Source organism: Phodopus roborovskii, unplaced genomic scaffold, assembly GCF_943737965.1.
Source record: "Phodopus roborovskii unplaced genomic scaffold, PHOROB, whole genome shotgun sequence".
Classification (NCBI taxonomy): Eukaryota; Metazoa; Chordata; class Mammalia; order Rodentia; family Cricetidae; genus Phodopus; species Phodopus roborovskii.
Window position 1 is genome coordinate 35,076,140 of NW_026126469.1, and position 12,082 is coordinate 35,088,221.

Below are 12,082 nucleotides of genomic sequence, written 5' to 3' on the forward strand. Positions count from 1 at the left end.
AGAAGAAAAAGATGACTAATGGTGGCTGGCAAAACCTGTAGAAGAATGACCTATGTTTTCTTTATAGTTTGCCAGCAGTCTAAAGTTGACCCTTCCTGGGATATGTTTTTTATTAATGTTCTCATAGTGAACACTGAAGGAAAGCCTGTCTTGAGGATGACTATGAGTTTAATCAATCAGGGCTCAGGCATGGTTTACTACTGTCTGGAATGATTTGTTCTTTTCATTTTCTTGCCACAGAATTCTGATAAATTCATTTAAAGTGATCCACCACAGGTCAAAACAACAGAAGTACTATCGTAGTGTAAATCCAGTACAGCAATGGACACAGTGCCTGGCATAGAGAGGCTATTCAGATCTTCTGCAGGAGTTATATGGAAGCTATAGGATTTCATGATACACACTCTTGCTCTGTAATTTAACATAAAGCTGTGAGCTGGGGAGTATAGATACTCAGTTGGTAACTTAGTGAATTTATCCCATTGTGGTCCATGTATGTGGTACCAAAGGAGTCAATTGAGTATAGGTTTTTAACTATCTTATATTTTTCTTATTTCAGTATTGTTTTAACCATTCTTTCAACTGATTACCATTTTTGTTCAAATTATTTTAAAGTGATATTTTCTCTCTTCAAGTTAGACCTCATCAAACATACCAACTAGCTCTGATTGTCATCTAGGCTTACTATTAAAGGTAACAAAAATATTAATCTTTGCTTCATCTCAATTCTTATCCTGCTTTCTGAAAGCATTTGAAATTTAAACCTTAAATATAAGAACTGAAATTGAATTAAGGGAAAAGAACTCTGTGTGTACAAATTTAACCTGTTTGTAGATTGCACAAATCACTTCTTTCCCTAGACTTCAGAAAGAACTGTAGATTGATCTCAAAACCTAAAAAGGAAAATTGTCCTTCTTCTGGTTGATTGGCTTGTCACCTAATCTCCTAACCTCACCACTACCTAAATGACCATAATCAATATAGATAGCTTGGTTAAGTGTAGATAGGTAAAGGAAATCTAACTGTGTTATCTGTTTGACTTTTAAGTCAAGAGGTTTTTAGAAAATGTAAGTCCCCTACCAATAGAACTAAGGGACGTTGTTTTCAAATGTTACAGTTTAATGAAAATTAAAGATGCTAAGTATATCATGGTTTTACTTCTCCATGTAAGTTTGCTATTCTTTGGTTGTTTTGAAATACCTAGGCCTAATTTTTAAATAATTATACTGTATTTGGCATTTTAGAAAAAAAGTTACTCAGTTGCTTCCCATTTCCCATTATTTCTTAGAAATGGAGCAGCAAGTGTGTGATGTCAGTCACCCTGGTGATCAGAGGTCCACAGCAGTGCTGATCCATAGTCACACTCATAGCCTGTGACTCAGTCCCCAGATACCCACATACTTCCTGTATTCTGTTTAGAAACGGCTGAGGGAACAAAGTCAGTGTGCCACAATGCCATGATATCTTAAATTTGCCAAACATTGTCACTATTTTCTTCTCTTTGTCTTTATTCCTTGTATTTTAATTTTTTAAGTATTTAGGAAGGGTTAACACATGACACTAATAAATTTTTTCCTTGTAAACAAAATATATCAACCATTCTCCAGAAGAGCTTCCTATTCTCTATGACTTTTGTCATGTTGGTGTTACTTTCTGCAAATTAAAAAAAAAAAAAAAAAAAAAAAACAAGACTAAACTTCTGCACATTATATACTTGCTATTATCATGCTTGAATATGATACATGTGTAGCACTCACATGGTGGTAACCAGAAACTCTTTAAGGGGGAAGTGATACAGTTAGGTTTTAATTAAGAATGTTAACAAAAACTTTTACTAAAATGTATCAATAATGGAATCTTAATTTTACAAACCTCATTTCCTTACTGCAAATTTATGCCAGAAATTGTTGCGAAGAATTAGCATGCAGATGCACACTTGTTCACACACATGTGCAAGTACAAATATGTATGGGGGTGGGCTGTGTGGGTGTGTGCATGTACAGATGAGGTTAACATTGATAGTCTTTCTTGATCACTCACCATCATGGTCTGTGAGGCAGGATCTCTCAGTAGAATAACATGCTCATTTGTATGGCTAGTGCTCAGTCGTGTGTCTAGTCTGAAGATCTGGCTTGTTAGAGGCATCCTCTATTTCTACGTTCCAAGTTCTAGAATTGTAGCTATGTCAATATATCCACTTGGCATTCACCAGGGTTCTGGTTCTCATTCTTGCATGGTTGGTACTTTAGTCACTGAACTATCTCTCAAGTTTCTGATTGTGATTCTTAAAGTCATTACTTCAACGTCAACATTTTTCATCCCTTGCACATATATTGAAACCTTTCCAGAGAACCCATATGGAGCAATTTCCATTTTCTATCGTCTTATCAAATGAAGGTTCTCAACAATGTTCATCTTCTGGTAGACTTGAAATGCTGATGTTTCTATAAAAATAGTCTAAATAAATCATGAATTATTTTCCATCTACTTATCTAGAGGAATCATTATTCTCTCTAGTTACAGCTTGATTTGTCTCAGAAATTCTTCCACACAATGATGGTGCTAGTCCATGCCTCTGCAGCTTTGCATTTCCGAAATTCATTATTGGAGGCAACTAATGAGGATCCTCAGGTTTTGCTTGCTGTTTAGCTTGGGAGGGGGGTAGGAAAAACTTGGGCACTCAGTAAGATCAATACGCTCTTATGTTCAGAAAGAAAATGCATTATTTAGAATATTTTGCATGTTTTCAGTTGGAGATCTTTATCTGATTTTTATCTGTGTCCTCAGTACTTATAAAGCACTGTGTTAGCAGATGCTGAGCAGGCGATGGCTTGGGAGGTCCCACATGAACACTGCATCCCAGCATGCATGCTCCACCCAGCTGTTTACTGAGAATATCACACTGCAGTCCTGGAATTAATTTTCTCTGGAATTAGTTTTCTCTTAAATGGATTTTTAAATTAACACCGGAATTCTTAACAATGTTAAACATTTCTCAGGTTATCAGTCTTATCAATTTGGTTTGCTACTTTCTTAGAGCTGTATTGCTTGTTTTAGATGCTATGAATGTCATAAGTAACAAATTAAAACATTTGATCCTTTTTTTGTTGTTGTTGCTAGTATGATAACCTAAGATCTCTTTTCCTTCTAACTTCTGGCATTATTTTAATAATGGCTTTGTTTTGTGGTCTTTGGAATCATATCTAATTTGAGAAGGATAAAGAGCTCACAAAGCCCTCTGAAATATTTGATACTACCTAGAACTACTTAGCATCCTTTGCAGAGCTAGTCAAGAATCTAGAGTACTGTGTCAGAAGCTAAACATATTCACATGGATGAAGTGGCTTTAGAGGCAAGTCATAGAAATAATACATTGATAGCTTAAATGTGATCATAAGCCTTATTAAAATGTAGCAGGTCACTTCCTAGAATGATATTTCCTGTCACAAACAGAAGGTATCTTTAAAGGGTGACAGAAGAGAGTTTAATGAAGGCATCATTTATATTTCTGGTGGGACTCAGAGAAACTAAGAAGGATAAGTATGATGAAGTACCCTAGGGCTAGGAACAGCAGAAAGATACACTGTACTGGTGCTCATGGGACACAAGAATCTGTGTCTGATGAGCAGTAGAGGGCACGGCATTTGCTAATATGTTCCTTCTTGCCTCTGATCCCCATACGAAGCCTATCAACTACTACTACACCAGGGAGGGCCTTAGAGAAAAGAGAAGATGAAAAGTGATTGAGTGTATCTGATGGACAGCACACCCTAACCCCTTTGTACCTCCACACATATTCCTAACACTTCTTTTTATAGTAAATCCATTTCTTTCTTCATGGGGAACACAGTTGCCCTAGTCAACTACTCTATTACCATGAAATAAATTTGACTACACACTTAGTAGAAAAGGAAATCTCTAAGCTTTGATAGTATACATGATGTGAAGTTGCATGATCTTTTTTTGTCTTCTTTAAGTTATTTCCATTGACAAGGGCCATATGTACAGGAACACAGAGGTGCTTTTACAAATTCACAAATTCTAGCCACTGTTCTTTTTGCTATCATTGCAGGTAACCAAGACATTTCCTCTGGGTAATTGAGATCAACTACCAATTCAGTAGGATGAAGTCTCTATTTTCCTAATGGTTCAGTGAATAATAGAGAACAGCTAGCCTTTTTTCCCCCCAGACTAACATTTAAAGTAATGCTACCCCTCTTCCCTTGGTAGAATCATTTGTTCTTCAGCTCAAGACTATTAAATTCCCCATACCCCATGTTTCCAGGACAAGATGCCCACCCTCTTCAAATGAATTACTTGACAAAATCATGAGAAGGAATGATCCCTTCTTCTACTTCCACCTTTTAGTTCTGTGTTCTATTAAACTGACCCATGGTTCTATTAACATCTTATGCCAACTACAGTTCAAACATTTGTACCACATATTTGCAGAGTGGAGTAACAAATGAACAACTAGTGAGCCTTCAGATAAGCTTTCCTCTACTCTTAAGATGTTTATCATCAAGGTACCATGATGTGCATTTCAGCCAATCACTGTATTTCTTGTTAGATAACTTGCTTTTCCAGAGTGATGTTCGAGAAATGTAGTTATAAAGGAGAAGACACCCTGTAAGTCTTATGAGGCTCTCAAGGAAAAATAACCTCTCTGTAGAACCCCATTAGTGAATGAGCTGGTGAGCAAATATTCCACATTATCTCATCTCCTTGTATTGGGTTTCCTTCTGGTCACACTCAAGCACAGTAGTTCTCAACCTTTTTAATGCTGTGATCCTTTAATATAGTTCCATATGTTGTGGTGACCCCTCCAACATAAAATTATTTTGTTGCCACTTCAAAATTGTGATTTTGCTACAGTTATGAATTGTACTATAAATATCTCATATGCAGGATATCTGATATGTGACTCCAAAGGGGGGTTGTGACTCATAGGTTGAGAACTGTTGTTAGAATTCTAGTAGCGTCTAGAAGAATCCAGAAGATGATGGAGCCTCCCTCCATCTGGCATGTGTCTTGTCAAAAGTAATTTTAATACATTTTTATGATGCATTGTTGGTAAAGGTGCAATTTATATAACTGATTTACACATACTTATACCAGGGGCTCAGTGTACAACTTGCTCAGGGAAAAATTGGTCATGAGTAGAAAACATTAAAGAACATTTGTGCTATCTGAGCTGGAATTGATCTTAAGGCTTCCTTCCTTGGGGCTCTGGAACTGCACTTAAAATTTCCTTCCTTAGGTCTAGCTTTAATGGTACTAGAAGACACCATACACACTTCTATAGGAGTGAAGAAACCAACAGTCCTAGCTAGCTATAACACCTGTGAATTATATCAATGACCAGAACAGCACAATCACCCAAAGGATGCAGCAATGGCATGTAAATCTTGGTATTAACCAACAGTTCTCTCAATGGACTTATCACCCACTCAACAAGAGGGAAATCGTGCTTAGTACTACTGCTAGTGAAATCATGGTTATTGAAGAAAAATGCATAACCACTGCTTTACTAAACTATCATAATCCCCAACAATCTATTAACATTTGTCCTTATTCCCACAGATATGTGGGAATAGTATTTACCACTCATCAAGGAAACTTCTCATTGCATCAGAGACCACCACAGAAAACTAACTCATCAAAATGCAGAGTTGTGTAGCCCAGTACCAAAGAATATGTCAACTGAATATGCTTTCATCTAAGGCTCAGGGCACATTCTGGATGAGGAGGTGCAGAAAGATTAGAAGAGCTAGAGGTCCAGGTAGTCTGTTATGCGATGGTGTCTCTTAGTAAGGTCAGAAGCTCTATGTACAAAGTATCACTGACATGACTACCCAAATGCGAATTGTACAAGGAAACCACTAGTGGACATGCTTTTATGGGGTGGGAAAAAGGCCACAAGACCTTAAACTAACACAAAATACTACTGGTGTCAAAGGAAAGTGGGGAGTGGGAGATTAGTCTTCACTAACATACATACCAACTGATTATCCAATACCAAATAATCTGTACTGAAAAAGATCCACACAAGTAACATATGAAATGAGCAGCTTATATTTAAGAATCAATATCTATCTATCTATCTATCTATCTATCTATCTATCTATCTATCTATCATCTATCTATCTCTACATATATATAAAATGAAGAACAATTGCATGTAATATAAATAACAATTAATGAAAAATTCATACATTTGAAAGAGATCAGGGAGGAGCATATTGGAAGGTTTGAAGGGAGAAAATGGAGGGAAGAAATGCTGCAATTGTACTATGATCTCAACATTAAACAAATTAGTTCAGGGTTAGATGATACTGTTACATAGTGGAATAGATGTAGATAATATGAATAATTGATGGGGAATACTCTTGAATGTTTGGATAAAACTCTGATCTGATACATTTTAGGCCTCAAGGCAACTAGTCTCCCAAAGATAGAATTTTGCCTCTTGTCTATGGTGTGGGAAAAATAGCCAAGCTGCCAAATCTGGCTTCCCCAAAATTTGAAGCTTGTGATGACAACATCAGCTCTTCTTATCTAACATGGCTGCCTACTCCAGAAATTTCAGACTCAGACTCAGAACTCAATCATTACATTTTCTGCATTTCTATCCTTTTGTATTCCTTTGGATTCTCTACTGTTATAATTACATATAATAACATCTATTTATTCATCCATCATCCCATCCATCAGTTCAACAATTCTTCCATCTATCTGTCAATCTGTCTTGCTATCATCATTTCTTTTTCTGGAGAACCCTGACTGATGCATGTGGTAAAAGCATATCCATGCTATAGATATTGCTCAGATAAAGAATTAATAATATGTATGCATATGATGCTAATTATATCATTTCATTATGAGAAACAAATAATATAACCTAAACTGACTTAAGTAATTAATGTCTCATACTTTAATTTTTTTTCTTATGATGCTCCCCATAAATGCATATTCCACATTAAACACACTCTCTTCATTCTTTCCCAGCATTTCTCCTTTTGGTCCTCTCTGTGATTCACCCTGGAGTCTAGTTATCAACATGGGGAGAACCTTAACTTAACTTATAGTTTTCACTTTCATATTTCCAGCAGTTATCCCTATTAACAATCATTATCAGACTTCAAATGTATGTGTGTCAAATGGCTCTAGCATAAAACTTTCAAGCCTTCAAATATTTCAGCTGAGTCTTTGTAATTATGAAGCAGAGATAAGCTTTTCAACAATCCAACAGTGTATTATCTCCAATTTTGACTTAGGAAAAATCCTAAGATATTCTAAATGTTTATCATCATTTTAAGACAGTGGAATTTTGAAAAGTTTGTTATTAATAGTCAATAATGAGTATTAGTTAACTTACTGAAGAAGATTAAAAGTTTTTAAATAAATATTAGGTAAAATATGACCAATCATTTGTCATGTGTTTTCATGACTTTTGAAAATAAATTTTAGTTTCTTTGTATATCATTTCATTAATTCCAAGGGGAAAAATAACAACAGATGGTTCACTGTTTCATATCTGTATGTTAAATGATCCAAGGAAAAGAGGTATCTTTTGTTCAAAGTCTCAGAATTAGTCCTGATAGTCACTAGGATGTTGAGGCCCATAAAAATGTATCCACTTCATCTTGACTTAAGGTCAGAGAGTTCAAACACAATATTGATATTTTAAGGTTAAACAACAGAATGTTTGACCTAAGATGTGGCTATTGTGTGTCTTGCCTTGACACCAGGATATTTGGCCTAAGGAGTAAGCAAAAGATGTCTTACTTTGACAGTAGGATATTTGGCCTAAGGTGTGGTAATTATGCGTTTATTTTGGCAGTAGGATATTTGGTTGTATTGAGAAGGTAGTTACACTTGTTTCTTCTTTGTATCTTGGTAAGGAAGTCTTTTGCTTTCCCCAACTCTTGATTGGCATATATAAGAGCTTTGAATAATAAAATTGGAGTAGATCCTGGTATTCACCAAGTACCCTTTATCTTGTGTCTCTGTCTTTTCTTTTATATCCATATTTTTCCTACCAGCCATTTATTAATCCTTCTAAGCATGGACAAATAAGCTGGGTAGGACACAGCTGATGTTGTCACTAAGATGCTGGATACAACACTAGGATTGAAGTATTTGAAGTGTTTTAGCCATCTCTAAAATAATCTTGATGTACTGATAAAGGATGAAATCACCGGGTTAGCATGATATATTTATCATATCCCCACAGTTAGAGAAATTCCAAAATCTCAATGAGCAGTTATAAGAAAAAAGAGAATGGAAACTGTACTTTCAGAAGCAATGACATCTGTACTGTTAGCATATGTGGTGATCTAAATGAGAAATTCCCAAATCCCCAGCCCATGGGCTCAGATATTTGTAGGGCTGGCTATAAAACATTTAGAAGACCTTAACAGGGGAAGCGTGGCACTGTGTATGTGCTTTGAGACTTTAAAGCCTTGTCCTATTTGTCAGTTTTCTTTCTAGGTTTCATGTGTGGTTATGAGCTTCCTGCTTTGGCTGCCTTCTGCCATGTCTTTTCTACCATTATGGACTTTCCCACTAAAAGCCTAGCTCAAATATTCTTTGTTGTTTTTGATCATGCTGTTTATCATTGCAATAGAAGAGTAAACAATCTAGAACTTTTTTGTTTTGTTTGTTTGGATTTGGTTTATTTTTTCCAAGACAATGTTTTTCTGTGTAGCCCAGGCTGTCTTGAAACTCACTCTTTAAACCAAGGTGACCAGAAACTCAAAAATCTACCTGCCTCTGCCTCTGGGATTAAAGATGTGTGCTATGACACCCAGATTAATATAACACTATAAAATAGTATTTATTATATGAAGTTCCTTATATATGATAAGAGTGTTTATTACTATCTACTCAAGATTGATTATCCTTGAGGTGAAATATTCTCTCATATATCACCAGTCACCTAATATTTTTATTACAATATCTTTTAAGAAGTTACAAAATGACATTGAACTCCCAACTATTTTGTGAAGATTGCCGTTTGTATCTATTTTATCTGAATTAGCTATATGTCTCAAAATTAAAAAACATTCTATATAAACTTTCTGGAAACTTTCTTCAGGATACTTTGCAATGTCAGGTGATGGCATATGCTTTATACAATTAGTATTATTTTAGTAAAAATACATTAAGTATATAAAATATATATCCTATAAAGACTTTTGTTATTATTCAATAAGTACTGAAGGAAGAAAAGTTAGAATGAATGAGATAAATAAGGCAAAATACAAAAAGTTAATGTTAGTTGTTACAATATTTCATAAACTATATCCTAAAGAATTTCCGTTCTGAAAAAAAACTTAGAAAGTATATCTCAAAGAGGTAATGTGCTATATTGTCCTTTTGCATATACAAATTCAAGACTGACATATTAAAATGATTTTTTTCTTCTGAGTAGTACTCCATTATGTAAATGTGCCATTCATTCTTCAGTTGAGGGGCATTTAGTTTGCTTCCAGTTTCTGGCTATTACAAATAATGCTGCTATGACTATAGTCCTTGTTATATGAATGTACATCTTTCGTGTATATGCCTAAGAGTGGATCTTGAGGTAGACTGATTCTACCCTCACTTTCCTGAGAAACAACCATACTAATTTCCAAAGTGGCTGTATGAGTTTGCACTCCCACCAACAGTGGAGGGGGAGGGGAGAGGGAGTAAGAAGGAAGAGGAGGAGAGAGGTGGGCATGAGGGAGCAGGAAGATTGAGTCAGGGAAAGAATAGAGGAGAGCAAGAAAATAGATACCATAATACCATTATAGGTTTTAAGAGAAACCTGGCACTAGGGGAATGTCCAGAGAGCTCCAAGGATGACACCAGCTAACAATCTATGCCATTCTCCAAGAATGTGATTGATTACTACCTTATATGTCAACCTAGAACCTTCATCTAGTAGCTGATGGAAGTAGAAGTAGACACCCACAGCTAAACACTGAGCCAAACTCCTGGAACCCAGTTGCAGAGAGGGAGGAGTGATGAGCAATGGGATCAAGACCAGGCTCGAGAAACCCACAGAAACAGCTGATCTGAACAAAGGGGAGTTCTACTCTGATACCTAGGAAACCAGTATAGTACCGCTCCAAATTTCTTGAATGTGGTGTTAGCTGGGAGGACTGAGCAGTCTATGGGGCCTCTGGTAATGGATCAATATTTATCCCAGTATATGAATGGACTTTGGGAGCCCATTCCACATAGATGGATACTGTGTCAGCCTTGGCACATACGGGGAGGGCCTAGGCCCTGCTCCAAATGATGTTACAGACTTTAAAGATCCCCCATGGAAGACCTCATCCTCCCTGGGAAGCAGAAGGGATGGGATAGGGGTTGGTGGGGGGAACATTGGAGGATGACAGGGTGAGGGAAATGGGATTGACATGTAAAACAAGCTTGCTTCAAGTTTAAATAAAAATGTTATTAAAAAATGAAGATACAGCTCTCTGCTCCTCCCTGTTCTAGAGACAGCGCATCTTTTCGTGCATTGCCAGCCTCGTTTCTGAGACACAATGGTGAAGGTCGGAGTGGAAGGATTTGGCCGTATTGGACGCCTGGTTACCAGGGCTGCCATCAATTCTGGCAAAGTGGACATTTGTTGCCATCAATGACCCCTTCATTGACCTCAACTACATGGTCCAGCATGACTCTACCCACGGCAAGTTCAAGGGTGAGTCAAGGCTGAGAATGGGAAGCTTGTCATCAACGGGAAGGCTATCACCACCTTCCAGGAGCGAGATTCCGCCAACATCAAATGGGGTGATGCTGGTGCCGAATATGTTGTGGAGTCTACTGGCATCTTTACCACTATGGAGAAGGCTGGGGCCCACTTGAAGGGTGGGGCCAAGAGGGTCATCATCTCTGCCCCTTCTGCTGATGCCCCCATGTTTGTGATGGATATGAACCATGAGAAATATGACAACTCCCTCAAGATTGTCAACAATGCTTCCTGCACTACCAGTTGCTTAGCCTCCTTGGCCAAGGTCATCTATGACAACTTTGGCATTGTGGAAGGACTCATGACCACAGTCCATGCCATCACTGCCACTCAGAATACTGTGGATGGCCCCTCCGGGAAGCTGTGGCGTGATGGACGTGGGGCTGCCCAGAACATCATCCCTGCATCCACTGGTGCTGCCAAAGCTGTGGGCAAGGTCATTTCAGAGCTGAACGGGAAGCTCACTGGCATGGCCTTCCCCGTTCCTACCCCCAATGTGTCTGTTGTGGATCTGACATGCCGCCTGGAGAAAGCTGCCAAGTATGACAAAATCAAGAAGGTGGTGAAACAGGCATCCGAGGGCCCACTGAAGGACATCCTGGGCTACACCGAGGACCAGGTTGTCTCCTGCGACTTCAACAGTGACTCCCACTCTTCCACCTTTGACGCTAGGGCTGGTATCGCTCTCAATGACAACTTTGTAAAGCTCATTTCCTGGTATGACAATGAATTCGGCTACAGCAACAGGTGGTGGACCTCATGGCCTACATGGCCTCCAAGGAGTAAGAGCCCATCCTGGACCATCCACCCCCAAGAAGGACATGAGCAAGAGAGAGGCCCTGGCTGCTGAGCATTCCCTGTCCAACAACCCCCGACACTAATCTCCCTCACAGTTTCCATCCCAGACCCCCAGAATTAAGGGGCTTAGGAAGCCCTGCTCTTTTGAATACCATCAATAAAGTTCACTGCACCTGTCAAAAAAAAAAAAAATGAAGACACATCACTTAACTCAAAGAGAAATCTACCATTATAGGTGGACAGTAACTTGTGTGGTATCTGAAGGAGAACAGTGTTAAACCTTGCTGGAGTGCGATGAGACACAAAGATACAACTGATAATTGAAAGCTTTGACTAATGACAGTGAAGGGATTTGAAAGACACAGTCCTCTTAATACTATTTCAAAAACTACAGTTTCTCATTTCAGCTAAGGAGTAAATACAGTCGTATATTTTTTGTGTTTTTACCAAAAGCTAAATTCTTGGACAAAATATATTTTAAAAATGAACTATGTACAGAGCCTGTAAGGTAAATTACAGTTTTGAGACTCAGCACAG

General features: G+C 37.8%; 1 pseudogene; it reads left to right on the forward strand.

Annotated features, from left to right (window-relative positions):
* Positions 1-10,541: 10,541 nt before the first annotated feature.
* Positions 10,542-11,677, forward strand: LOC127226860 (glyceraldehyde-3-phosphate dehydrogenase-like; annotated as a pseudogene).
* Positions 11,678-12,082: the final 405 nt, after the last annotated feature.